General features: G+C 37.6%; 1 protein-coding gene across 11 annotated transcripts in view; it reads right to left on the bottom strand.

Moving 5' to 3' along the window:
- Positions 1-14,249, bottom strand: part of RIMS1 (regulating synaptic membrane exocytosis 1) — a 717,070-nt gene that overhangs the window by 35,811 nt on the left and 667,010 nt on the right. The window contains exon 1 of one of the 11 annotated variants that reach the window (XM_072642595.1): positions 2,753-2,972. The exons of the other annotated variants lie outside the window; for them this stretch is intronic. The gene's annotated coding sequence lies outside the window, so the exon portion shown is untranslated. Of the gene's footprint in view, positions 1-2,752; positions 2,973-14,249 lie in introns of those variants that run through there. 11 annotated transcript variants of the gene reach the window in all.

The following is a 14,249-nucleotide window of genomic DNA, read 5'->3' as shown; positions in this document are numbered from 1 at the left end:
ATCAATAAATATTAAATACTTCCTGTGTGCTAAGCACTGTGTTGGGCATTTTTCTGATGGCATAGTCTTTTTTCAGCAACTAAAGATGAACACAACCAAAGGGAGATACTGCCTACCCTCAAGGAACTTTCACTCAAATAGGGGATATTACATGGGACAGTTGTGGCTTGGGAAGGAGTACTGATCTAGCTGGTCAAAGGGATTATGAATGGAATCACGGGGCAGTAGAGAGTCTCACCTTTTCTGGTAGCAGCGGTAGTAATGATCTGATTGCCCAGAAGGCAAGAAATGGAGAGGAAGGTGACCAGATGGGGAAATTGAGGTTCAGGGAAATTAAGTGACTTGCTTATGGCCATAGTGCTAGTAAACATGATATCCATTATACTAAGCCAGAGCTTTGAATACAAGTCCTATTCTCTTTCCACAATTTCACAATGCCTTTTTTCCCCTGCCACATCTCCTATATTGATCTTCCATTAAAGTGATAACGCTTGTATAACAATAATCAGACAAACCACATACATACATAATAAAAAAAAGATCATAACTCACATACAGTATTGCATTTATACCAGAGAGGACCACACATGATGTTATGTGAGTTTACAAGTAGGTAAGATCACTTTTAGCTTCAGAGAATAAGAAGGAAGTTAATGAGGTATAGCAGATAGAGCGCTTGACTTGTAATCAGGAAGACCTGAGTTCAAATCCTGATTCTGACCCACTTTCTGTGTGATCCTGTGGGACCTCTTTGGGACACTATTGGGACACTTTTTCTTCATTCATAAAATCAAGGGGTTGTACTTGTCTAAAAGGTAATTTGTAAATTGATGACTCTCCTGCTTTAAATCTGTCAGCTCAAACTTAGTATAAGCCCTACACATCTGAAACACTAAAACATGATATGTTGCTGAACTAAAATTCTAAAACTATTATCTAGAGGATTGGGGTCATTGTCATCTTCAAATAAGCTTCCAATGACTCCTACTAGTTGATCAAAGAGAGGTTAAAAATGAAAAATAATCTAGAATATCTTCAGAGTATCATTTGTAAACATTTGGTCTAAGACTAATTTGGAGTTGTGGGAAAGAAAAAAAGAGATTACCTTGATCATGGAGAAATATCTCCTCAGTAAGAGGAGGACATTAAACCCAACAGACCTTCAGATTTTTTTGCTAAGACAAATGACTGAAACTGTACTGGGGGAAGGGTGAAGTAGATGGAAAAGAGGTAAATATCCATTGCGGTCCTAGCCTTAGTGAAGTATGTTTATTCTTCCCATTCCAGGGATAAGTCTGGTGTAAAAGTCAGATTCAGAACTAAATAGAACAAAGAACCAGGAAGTCCCACTGTGTGTGAATTACCCAGTCATACTCTATGAAACTACATATGAAGTTGAGCATTCTCTCTTTGTATTTCTGCGCTGCTAAAAAAGTCCTATATTAGATTATAAACTGATATCTTTAAGGGAGGCACAGTCAAAAGAAGGAACTGACAGATGTTGATTTTACCACGCAGACGATGTTTAGTCTTTAAGCAAAAACGCCTTTTTTTGAATGTATATACCATCACACTATTTGATTCTAGTACAGAGTTGGCACAAATTCTATTGATGATATTTGTCCATCCCAAGTAGGGTGTGTGGCAAGAGTAGGCACCAATCACTGAGTGAGCATCATAAATTTAAGGCAGGCAGAGACTTGAGATCAATTAACTTAGTCCTCTTAGTTTGCAGATAGGAAACTGTGGTCCAAAAAGGAAAGTACATTCCTAGGGTCATCCAATTAGTAGGTAGAGCCAGTTAACAAAACCAGGATTCAAACCCAGGTCTGCTGACTCAAAATCCAGTCAAGGCACTAAATTAAAACTTTTCAGAAAATTACTTTCTCCAGGTCAATTAGTTTAAGACCATAGACTTTAATTAAATCTTAATACTGGTGTGTTCTTGTAATTTAAAGTTAGGATTTTCAGAGACAAATAGGAAGGTTTAGTATAGCAGAATCTTCATGTTTTCTCTTCATTCTTGTCTGCTTTCATTATAAACAGGCTAGTCACAGAAGAAAGCAAGAACTACCTTAAATAATGTGCTCAGCAGTAGCTCCCAAAGGCAATTGACAACACAATTCCCCATTTCTTTGGTTCCTATTTTCACATAACAATAGGCAATACTACGTGGTAAGAGATGACCTTTAGCCTGGTTAGAGAATGTGGTTAATAATGTAAAAATGACAAAGTGTTTTTCCTAAAAAAGCTATTTTAAGTTAATTGTTCATACGGAGACACAAAGTAAATAGAGCAATGGAAATTATGTCTAATACAAGTATTTTGAAGAAAAATATAAACCTTTCAGATATTTAATATTTATATTTTGTTACTATATGAGTTTCCAGAGCAACAAAAATTCCAATCTATCAGGCACCCATTTCTGTTTTAAAATTTTATGATTCTATCAACTTAGAAATCAGATTTTGATAGCCAGCATCCTTGTATAAATAATTCATGTGAATTTTTACCTCTTATTTCTCTCTTTATTTACCATCCTTCTCTACAAACCAAAACATAGCGTTACCTTTCACACAACTCCCCCCCCAAAAAAAAAAATACATGTCTTGATAGCTTCAGACAAAAGCAGACATTTAAGACTTTAGTTTCAGTTTGGGGTTGAAAAGTTTTAGTTCCATGGTTGAATTTCTTTCTTCAATCTCTAATACAATTATAAGTTCACTAAAAATTAGATATAATATAAACTTACCTTTTTTGCTTCTTCCCCTGACCAAATTACGAATGAACTCCTAACAGATTCCTCAGTGAGCAGCTGGAGGCTCAACCTCTTTTAAATAACTCAGACTGTCTCTGGGTAGAATGATATCTGAGCTTCCTGTGCAGTTTCAGTCTCTCTCTCTCTCTCTCTCTCTCTCTCTCTCTCTCTCTCTCTCTCTCTCTCTCTCTCTCTCTCTCTCTCTCACACACACACACACACACACACACACACAGACACACACACATACACACACACACCAGAGCTATAAAAATGATCAAATTGCTTCTGTGACAAGTTCTGTTTACAATTGATTACATTTTGAGGTTACAAGAGTAAAAATTAACTGAATGGTTTGGTAGCTAATATTTCATAAATTAATAAAAAATAGCTAACTGCTTAAAGATGTAGTGTCAATCATGTGGTTTAACAGTAGATAAATATTCAGATGAATGTAGCAAATATGATTACTATCATTGTTAAATAAGTTAATTAAAAAGTGTTTGAAACACTGCAGATTTTAGGATCAAAAGACTTGGATTGCAACCTTGGCTCCCTGTGTGACCTTGGGCATCACCTAACCTCTCTGGGTCTCAGTTTTCTCATCTGAGAAATGAAAGATTAGATGACCTGTTAGATCTTTTCAAGCTCCAAAATTTATAATTCTTTTTAGTTTGAAATTTGTTGCAAATCCTCCACCCAGCTTCCAAGGTGGTATTCCTAAAGCAAGAACATATAATGTCACTTCTCTGCCCATGGTTCCCTAATACCTTCTGTTAGAATTTCTCATACCCTTTCCAAAGAACTTACCTAAAGCCATCTCTAATAGGATGTCTCTCCTGATCCCCCAGTTGCTAGTATTGCCCCATAACAATTATCTTGTATTTATTTTGGCCGTATTTACATGGATATCAATTTTAACTATCATAGCAGATTTTATAGTAGGTTCTCAATATATGCATGCTGTTGACTGATTATTTAGTTGACATTTGATGTACGGGGTTAATTTTTCCATGATTTTCAAGCCAAAACCATCCAAAAGACTTTAAATTTTGGAGTTAGGAACTTCCAGTATAGGTCTCTTACCTTATAATACTTTCACATAGTCCTCTGAAGTCAGTGTCAAAATAATCATGACCAAAAGGCATTGATTAAGCACCTGTTCACATTCTCTAACTAGTCTTGTTCCGAAAGTCAACCTACTTAGAGCTCAGTACACATTTTCCTATTAAGATAACCATATAAAGTTATAGAAACATCTAGGTGATGTAAAGAATGATATGCTGGGCTTCATGTCAGAAAGATGAGTCCATATTTGTTTTCAGAAACTAACTAGTTGTATGACCCTGGGGTAGTCACTTAACCCTGCTTGTCTTGGTTTGTTCAACTGTAAAATGAGGATAATAATAGCATCTACCTGACTGGATTATTGTGAGGATAAGATAAGATATTTGTAAAGCAATTAGCACAGAGATGAGCACAGAGGAGGGGCTATATATGTAGTTATTCTCCTCTTTCCCTCTCCCTTATGTACCTTGATTAGGTTCTTCCTGCCTTGGAGACCAGCCCATGAAAGTCTATCTAATCAGTAATGTAGCTGAAGCACAATACTAAAATTATATGATTTAGCAGATAGCACAATAATTAACAATGACAAAAATAGTATTAATAAAGTATTTTAAAGATTGTAAAACTTTTTGTCTACATTATTTCTTTTGATCCTTACAATCCTGCTATTGTTAACACCATTTCACAGATGAGCAAACTGAGGCAGAAGAGGCTAAGTGACTTGCCAAGGGTGATACAACTAAGTAATTGTCATAAGCAAGATTTTTAATTCAAGTCTTCTAACATCCACTCCTAGCACTTTATCCATCATTCCACTTAGCTGTCCTAGAGTTCACAAAAGATAATATAATTGAATTTCTAATTTTGAATGGCAGACACACACCTCCTTCGCATGCCTCACAAAACATCTGGTACTAAGAATAGGAATTCTCCCTTCCCATTTTCAGGATATGAAAGAATTAGGGGAGCCAGGTGGTGATAAAATGTGTAAGGAACTAGGGAGCCAGGGTGGTAGAGTTTTGTGGATTAAATCACATTGATTCTCTAAAAAGAAAGAGGAGCTGGAAGGAGGCTGGGAGGCTGGGGATATGAGATGAGGTTTGATGAAAGAAAGGCATGAGGACAAAAGCTTTGGGTGAAATGGAACAGAATTCTCCCTTATTTTTTTTCTGTCCTTTCCCCTTTTCATAGGACCAAGAGATTGCAGATTTGTTAGATTTCACAGTTAGATTCAACTATATGCTCTAGTCAAGGGTTCTTAACATTTCAAACTTATCATCTAGTATGTTAGCTAACCCTTCTCATTTAATGTCGTATGCAAATTTGATGAGTAGTCATCATAGCTTTTATTCAAACATTGATAAAAATATGAAGTAGCACAGACCCAAGAACAGATCCTGCAGTACTTGACAGGAGATCTATGGTCATGAATATGATGAATCAGAGTCAGTATTCTTTCTATTGTACTAATATGATGCTTGCATCTCATTTCATTCCTTTTTGCCATTGTTGCCACCCTTAGTAAAGGAGAGCCAGGATCCTCCTGGACACAGTGGGATGGTCTTCTTTTCTTCCTCCTCCTTCCCATTTTAATTTGCAGCTGTTGAGGAGTTCAGTGAGTGAGAGATGGATGGCTAAGGGGAGAAGAATGGTGACTGATAGGTTACATGTAAACTTCTTGAGGTTAGGTATCATTTTATTTTTGTCTTTGTATTACCAGTCCAATACAGGTGCTTGATGAATGTTTATTGATTAATAGATAGTAGGATAGAGTTTTACCTTTTCTTTTTCTTCTTCCTATAAGATGGTACATAGAATGATGAAAAGTGAAGGCCAGTGATATATCCTTCTTTACTTTTCCCCTTTCATATTTCACCCTTTCCTCTACTCTCTCTGAAGCCCTTTAAGTGCTCTTTTTAAGCTGAATTAAACCAAAATGTGGGTATTATGCTAAAAAAAGTGAATAAAAGCGGGCAGAGTCAAGATGACAGAGTAACAGCACACACTTTCTAGAAAGCTGCCACCATGCCCAGCCAAATACCTGTAAAAAATGGCTCCAAACAAATTCTGGAGCTGTAGAACCCACAGAATGATGGAGTGAAGCAAATCTCCAACCAAAGACAGCCTGGAAAGTAGCCAGGAACCATCTATCAAGCAACATTGGGGGCAGGGGGCAGTGTAGAGTGGTCTGCACCAGCACAGAGAGAACTTGGGCAGACCTTGGGAAGACTGAATCTCTCACACCTGTGGAAGTTTCCAGACTTCAGGACCCCAAAACACTGAGATCAAATGGGAAGGTCAGTGGAAAAAGCCTGTGGGACCAGTGTGGGAGAGTGGAGTGGTCTGGCCCCAGGACCAGGGAAGCAAAGGGGGGGTGGAGAAATCTGCAGAAGCCACAGCAGCAGCAGGGGCAGAGGCATGGACTGTTTTTTGGAGCTCACAGATTGTAGGAGAATCAAGTAGCTGACAGGAAAGCCCTCCCACCCCCCACTACAAGCAGAGATCTACCTTGACAAAGACCTCAAAAGTCAAGTAAAGGGCTTTGAAAATGAGCAAAAGTCAAAAAAAGAAGCAGACTATATAATCTTACTTTGGTGACAAGGAAGATCAAAACATGCAAACAGAAGACAACAAAGTCAAAGCTTCTCCACCTAAAGCCTCCAAGAAAAATATGAATTGGTCTCAGGCTATGGAAGAGCTCAAAAAGGATTTTAAAAATCAATTAAAAGAAGTAAAACAAAAACTGGGAAGAGAAATGAGAGTGATGCAAGAAAATTATGAAAAATGAGTCAACTGCTTGCTAAAGGAGACCCAAAAAATGCTTAAGAAAATAACATAGCAAAAAATAGACTAACCCAAATGACAAAAGAGATCCAAAAAGTCAAAGAAGAGAAGAATGTCCTAAAAAGCAGAAGGGGTCAGAAGTAAAAGAGGTCCAAAAGTTCACTGAAGAAAATAATTTCTTAAAGATTTTAATGGAGCAGATGGAAGCTAATGATTTTATGAAAAATCAAGAAATTACAAAACAAAACCAAAGAATGAAAAAATAGTAGAGAATGTGAAATATCTCATATGAAAAACAACTGAGCTGGAAAATAGATCCAGGAGAGATAGTTTAAAAATTATGGGACTCCCTAAAGGCCATGAATAAAAAAAAGAGCTTACATATCATCTTCCAAGAAATTATCAAAGAAAACTGCCCTGATATTCTAGAACCAGAGGGTAAAATAAATATTGAAAGAATCCACCAATCCCCTCCTGAAAGAGATCCCAAAAGGAAAACTCCTAGGAATATTGTAGCCAAATTCCAGAGCTCCTGGCTCAAGGAGAAAATATTGAAAGCAGCTGGAAAGAAACAATTCAAATATTGTGGAAACACAATCAGGAAAACACAAGATCTAACAGTTACTACATTAAGGGATTGCAGGACTTGGAATATGATATTCCAGAAGTCAAAGGAACTAGGATTAAAACTAAGAATCACTTACCCAGCAAAACTAAGCATAAAACTTCAGGGCAAAAATGATCATTTAATGAAATAGAGGACTTTCAAAAATTCTTGATGAAAAGACCAGAGCTGAATAGAAAATTTGACTTTCAAACACAAGAGTGAAGAGAAGCATGACAAGGTAAACAGGAAAGAGAAATCATAAGGGACTTACTAAAGCTGAACTATTTACATTCCTACATGGAAAGACAATATTTATAACTCTTGAAACTTTTCTTAGTACTAGGGTAGCTGGAGGAAGTATATACATTTAGAGAGAGGCCACAAGGTCAGTTGAATAGGAAGGGATGATATAAAAAAAATAAAATTAAGGAGTGAGAGAGGAATATATTGGGAGGAGAAAGGGAAAAATAGAATGGGACAGATTATCTCTCACATAAAAGAGGCATGAAAAAGCTTTCTCAATGGAAGGGAAGAGAGGTGAAGTGAGAGGGAAAAAGTGAACCTTACTCTCATCACATTTGGCTTAGGGGGGGAATAACATGTACATTCAATTTGCTATGAAAATCAATCTTACACTACAGGGAAGTAGGGGAGAAGGGGATAAGTGGGGTGTAGGGGGGTATGATAGAAGGGAGGGCAAATGGGAGGAGGGCGTAATTAAAAGTAAACACTTTGTGGAGGAACAAGGTCAAAAGAGAGAATAGAATAAATGGGGGAAGGATAGGATGGAGGGAAATATAGTTAGTCTTTTATACCATGACTTTTATGGAAGTCTTGCATAATTACACATGTATAACATATATCAAATTGCTTACCTTCTCAATGGGGATGGGTAGGGAGGGAGGAAGGGAGAGAAGTTGGAACTTAAAAGTTTTAAAAATTAATGTTAAAAATTGTTTTTACATGCAACTGGGAAATAAGATATACAAGCAATGGGGTATAGAAATCTATCTTGCCCTACAAGAAAATAGAGGGCATGGGGGGCAGAACCAAGACATCAGAGGAGAAAGATGGACCTACTGCAGTTCTCACCCCATAGCCCATAAAATATCTGTAAAAAATTTCTAGAGCAGGGGGGCGGAGCCAAGATGGCGGAGTGAAAGCAACGACTCACCTAAGCTTCTTGACAAACTCCTCTGGATATCTCTGAAAGGAAAATCTGACCAGACTTTGGAGGTATAGAATCCAGTGGGTGACAGACTTTGACAGATTCGGAGCCCAGGTTGGACTGGAAGGTCCACGGGAAGGATCTGTTCCGCAGGGGTAAGCCCCCAGTGCACAGAGCAGCGCGGTCAGCGCAGCAGGGCGGAAGGGACCTGAGAAGCCCGAGAGTGGCGGGTGAAACCAGCGGAGCAGGAGACAAACCAAACCGAGCCAGTGAGAGCCGCTGAGCGCCAGACATCAGCGCAGCAGCCCTTGAAACCTTCAGCCTGAAGACTAAACTTCGGTAAGTCAACTACTTGAACTTCCAGGAGCTAGGATGGCGGAGTGATCAGTAAATGCTCTCTCCTCCCCCCGATGACCGTGAAAGAACCATAAAATTCTTCCCCAGATAAATTCTGGATCAGCGGGAACAGCAGAAGGGGGCAAATAGTCTCATAACAGCAGAGGCTAGAAAAATAGCAAAGGGGATTCTTCCTACTGTGGCGGAGGCGATCTGGAAGGACAGATGACCCACAGCAGAGAAAATTCGCACTGAGACCCAGGCAAGCCTCAGAGACGGGAGACAAGCCCCAGGAGGGGCGGGAACATGCATTAGCTTCTAGGCGTGCCCCAGCCCTCCAGGGGAAAAGGGAAGACAATAGGGAAGCTGGGATCACCATCCCCTGACCTTGCCTTTGCCTCAGGTCAGCTGAGGAGATCTCCTGAGACCAGACCACCCCTCCCACACACCTAACAAGCTAACCCCAGGGTTGATCTGGGAAACAACAACAACAAAAAAAGCCTGCTTTTAGCCTAGACACACATCAGCTCAATTTATAAGATCTGTATCTTCTGACTGAAAAAACCAGAAGCTACAACACTCAGCCAACATCATGAATCGGAAAAAGCAGACAAAAAGTGAAAAAACCATAGAATCTTTCCATGGGGATAAGGACCAAAACACAAACACCAAAGAGGTCAGAGCTGAGACTGTACTTCCATCTGAAACCTCAGATGGGACTATGAATTTCTTGCAAGCACAACTAGATTACCTGGAACATCCGAAGGAGGATATAAAAGAAAAACTGGATAATGATTTTAAAATTATAAAAAAAGAATTCACTGATGAGAACATCACTCTGAAAGGAAAATTGAACAAATGGAAAAGGAAGTTCAAAAATTAACTGGAGAGAATAATTCCCTAAAAGGAAGAGTTAATCAAACGGAAAAGGAAACCCAAAACCTAATTGGGAAAACTGATCAGATGGAAAAGGAAACCCAAAACCTAACTGGGAAAATTGGTCGAATGGAAAAAGAAGTACAAAAATTAAATGGAGAAAATAGCTCCTTAAAGGGAAAAATTGGTCAGATGGAAAAGGAGATGCAAAAGCCAACTGAAGAAAACAATACGATGAAGATTAGAATTGGGCAAGTAGAAACTAATGACTCAATGACGCAGCAAGAATCAGTCAAACAAAATCTAAAGAATGAAAAGATAGAAGAAAATGTAGAATATTTAATTGGAAAAACAACTGACCTGGAAAATAGATCCAGGAGAGAAAATTTAAGAATTATCGGCCTGCCAGAAACCCATGATGAAGAAAAGAGTCTGGACAATATCTTCCAGGAAATCATCAAGGAAAACTGCCCAGAAGTACTAGACTCAGAGGGCAAAATAGTCATCGAACGAATCCACCGTTCCCCTCCCGAAAGGGATCCCAAACTCAAAACCCCACGAAATATAGTTGCCAAATTCCAGAGCTATCAAGTGAAGGAGAAAATACTACAAGCAGCCAGAAAGAAACAATTCAAATATCAAGGACACGCAGTCAGGATCACACAGGACCTTGCAGCTTCTACATTAAAAGATCGAAAGAATTGGAACCCAATATTCCATAAGGCAAAGGAGTTGGGACTTCAACCAAGGATCAACTACCCAGCAAAGTTCAGCACAACATTTCAGGCAAGGAGAAAGTCATTCAACAAAATAAGGGATTTCCAGAGCTTCCTGACCAAAACACCAGAACTCAATAGACAATTTGATCTTCAAATGCAGGTCTCCAGAGAATCATAAAAAGGTAAACAGAGGGGAAAAAACAAAAATAAAAACTTGCTACTCAATTAGGGCAAACTGTTTACCTCCCTATAAGGGAAGATGATACCTGTTAATCTTGAGAACTGTGCAGCTATTATGATAAAAGGGATATATGTAGAACGAACGGGCATAAAGTAAATGATGTCATGTCAAAAATATGATTTAAGTATGAGAAGGGATTGTAATAGGAGGTGTGAAAAGGGGGAAGCAGAAAATGGCAAATTATATCACAAGAAGAAGTACAAAACTATAGTAGAGGGAAGGAGGGGAGGGAGATGAGCATTGTTTGAGAGATACTCTCATCTGATTTGTTCAAAGGAGGGAACAATAATCTTACGTAGATAAGCCTAACTAGCTCTATAGGTAGTAGGAGGTGAAGGGGGAAGAAAGGGGAGGGTGGCTAAAAGGGAGGAAAGAAGCAATAAGAGTAAAGGGGAGTAAAAGGGAGGGGGGCAAAAAGAAGGAGGGGAAGGCTGCAGGAGGAGGGGGAGAAAAGTGAATACTATTGAGGAGGGGAACGGAGACGGGAGAGCTAAAAGTACAAATGGTGGGAAAGAGGTTGGAGGGAAATACACAGATTGTAATCATAACTGTGAATGTGAATGGAATGAACTCTCCCATAAAACGGAGACGGATAGCAGAATGGATTAAAAGCCATAATCCAACAATATGCTGCTTACAAGAAACACATTTGAAACGGGGGGATACACATAGGATAAAGGTCAAAGGATGGAGCAGAATATATTGTGCTTCAGCTCATGTAAGAAAGGCAGGAGTAGCAATCCTAATCTCAGACAAAGCAAAAGCAGAAATAGATCTAATCAAAAGGGATAAGGATGGAAACTATATCCTGCTAAAAGGCACCATAGACAATGAAGCAATATCATTACTAAACATGTATGCTCCAAGTGGTATAGCATCCAGATTCTTAGAGGAGAGGTTGGGGAAGTTGAAGGAAGAAATTGATAGCAAAACTATACTAGTGGGGGACCTCAACCTCCCCCTCTCTGAACTCGATAAATCTAACCTCAAAATAAACAAGAAAGAGGTTAAGGAGGTAAATAAAACTCTGGATAAGGTAGATATGATAGATCTTTGGAGAAAATTGAATGGGAATAGAAAGGAATATACCTTTTTCTCAGCGGTATATGGAACATTTACAAAAATTGACCATGTAGTAGGACATAAAAATCTCACAATCCAGTGCAGAAAGGTAGAGATAATCAATGCATCCTTTTCAGATCATAATGCATTAAAAATTACATGTAATAAAAGGCCATGGAAAGAGAAACCAAAAATCAATTGGAAACTAAATAATCTAATTCTAAAGAAGGGTTCAGTTAAAGAAGAAATCACAGAAACAATCAACAATTTCATTCAAGAGAATGACAATAGTGAGACAACATACCAAAACTTATGGGATACTGCAAAAGCAGTTATTAGGGGAAGTTTTATATCTTTGAATGCTTACATAAATAAAATAGAGAAAGAGGAGATCAATGACTTAGGCTTGCAGTTGAAAAAGCTAGAAAAAGAACAAATTGAAAATCCCCAAGTAAATACAAAATTAGAAATACTGAAAACCAAAGGAGAGATTAATAAAATTGAAATTAAGAAAACTATTGAATTAATAAATAAAACCAATAGTTGGTTTTATGAAAAAACTAATAAAATTGATAAACCTTTGGTCAATCTGATTAAAAAAAAGAAAGAAGAAAATCAAATTACTAATAGTAAAAATGAAAGGGGTGAACTCACCTCCAATGAGGAGGAAATTAAAACAATAATTAGAAACTACTTTGCCCAACTTTATGCCCACAAATTCGATAATCTAAACGAGATGGATGAATATTTTAAAAAATACAAATTGCTCAGATTAACAGAAGAGGAAGTTGAATACTTAAACAACCCCATCTCAGAAAAAGAAATTGAACAAGCCATCAATGAACTCCCTAGGAAAAAATCTCCAGGGCCAGATGGATTCACAAGTGAATTCTATCAAACATTTAAAGAACAGTTAATTCCAATACTACATACACTATTTTTGAAAATTGGGGAAGAAGGAGTCCTCCCAAATTCTTTCTATGATGCAAATATGGTTTTGATACCCAAACCAGGAAGAGACAAAACAGAGAAAGAAAATTATAGACCAATCTCCCTAATGAATATAGATGCGAAAATTTTAAATAAGATTTTAGCAAAACGAATGCAGCATCTTATCACGAGATTAATACATTATGATCAGGTAGGATTCATACCAGGATTACAGGGCTGGTTCAATATTAGGAAAACTATTAGCATTATCAATCACATCAACAACAAAGCTAACAAAAACCACATGATTATCTCAATAGATGCAGAAAAAGCTTTTGACAAAATACAACAGCCATTCCTACTAAAAACACTGGAGAATGTAGGAATAAAGGGAACTTTCCACAAAATAATAAGCAGTATCTATCTAAAACCTTCAGCAAGCATTATATGCAATGGGGACAAGCTAGATGCATTCCCAATAAGATCAGGGGTGAAACAAGGTTGTTCATTATCACCACTATTATTCAATATGGTACTAGAAATGTTAGCTGTAGCAATTAGACAAGATAAAGACATTCAAGGAATAAGAATAGCCAAAGAAGAAACTAAGTTATCACTCTTTGCAGATGATATGATGATTTACCTAAAGAATCCCAGAGATTCAAGTAAAAAATTACTTGAATTAATAAACAACTTTGGCAAAGTTGCAGGTTACAAAATAAACCCACACAAATCTTCTGCGTTCCTATATATTAGCAACAAAGTCCAACAGCAAGAGATAGAAAGAGAAATCCCATTTAAAGCTAGGGTAGACAGTATAAAATATTTAGGAGTTTACCTGCCAAAACAAACCCAGGGATTATATGAACACAATTACAAGACACTTTTTGCACAAATAAAGTCAGATTTAAGTAAGTGGAAAAACATTAGTTGCTTATGGGTAGGCCGTACTAATATAATAAAAATGACAATTCTACCCAAATTAATATACTTATTTAGTGCCATACCAATTAAACTATCAGACAATTACTTTCTAGAGCTGGATAAAATAATATCAAAATTCATTTGGAAAAACAAAAGGTCCAGAATATCAAAGGGACTAATGAAAAGAAATGCTTGGGAAGGTGGCCTAGCGCTACCAGACCTCAAACTGTACTATAAAGCAGCAATTATCAAAACCACTTGGTATTGGCTAAGAAACAGAGAGGTAGACAAGTGGAATAGACTTGGCACTCAAGACGCAGTAGGCAAGGAATATAGCAACCTTCTGTTTGATAAACCCAAGGACCCCAGCTTCTGGGATAAGAACTCATTGTTTGACAAAAATTGCTGGGAAAACTGGATAACAATGTGGCGGAAATTAGGCATAGACCCATACCTGACACCGTACACAAGAATAAGGTCCAAATGGGTACATGATTTAGGTATAAAGATTGATACTATGAATAAACTGGAAAAGCAAGGAATAGTGTATTTATCAGATCTATGGAGAAGGGAAGAATTCTTTACTAAAGGAGAGATAGAAAGCATTATGAAATGCAAAATGGATAATTTTGATTACATTAAACTGAGAAGTTTTTGCACAACCAAACCCAATGCAACCAAAATCCGGAGGGATGTGGTAAATTGGGAAAGAAGTTTTACAGCTAAGCTCGGGGATAAAGGCCTCACTTCTAGAATATATAGAGAACTGATCCAAA

The sequence above is a fragment of the Notamacropus eugenii genome, chromosome 2 (assembly GCF_028372415.1).
Source record: "Notamacropus eugenii isolate mMacEug1 chromosome 2, mMacEug1.pri_v2, whole genome shotgun sequence".
Classification (NCBI taxonomy): Eukaryota; Metazoa; Chordata; class Mammalia; order Diprotodontia; family Macropodidae; genus Notamacropus; species Notamacropus eugenii.
Note: the sequence above shows the minus strand (reverse complement) of the source record. Positions and strands in the feature narration are given on the sequence as shown.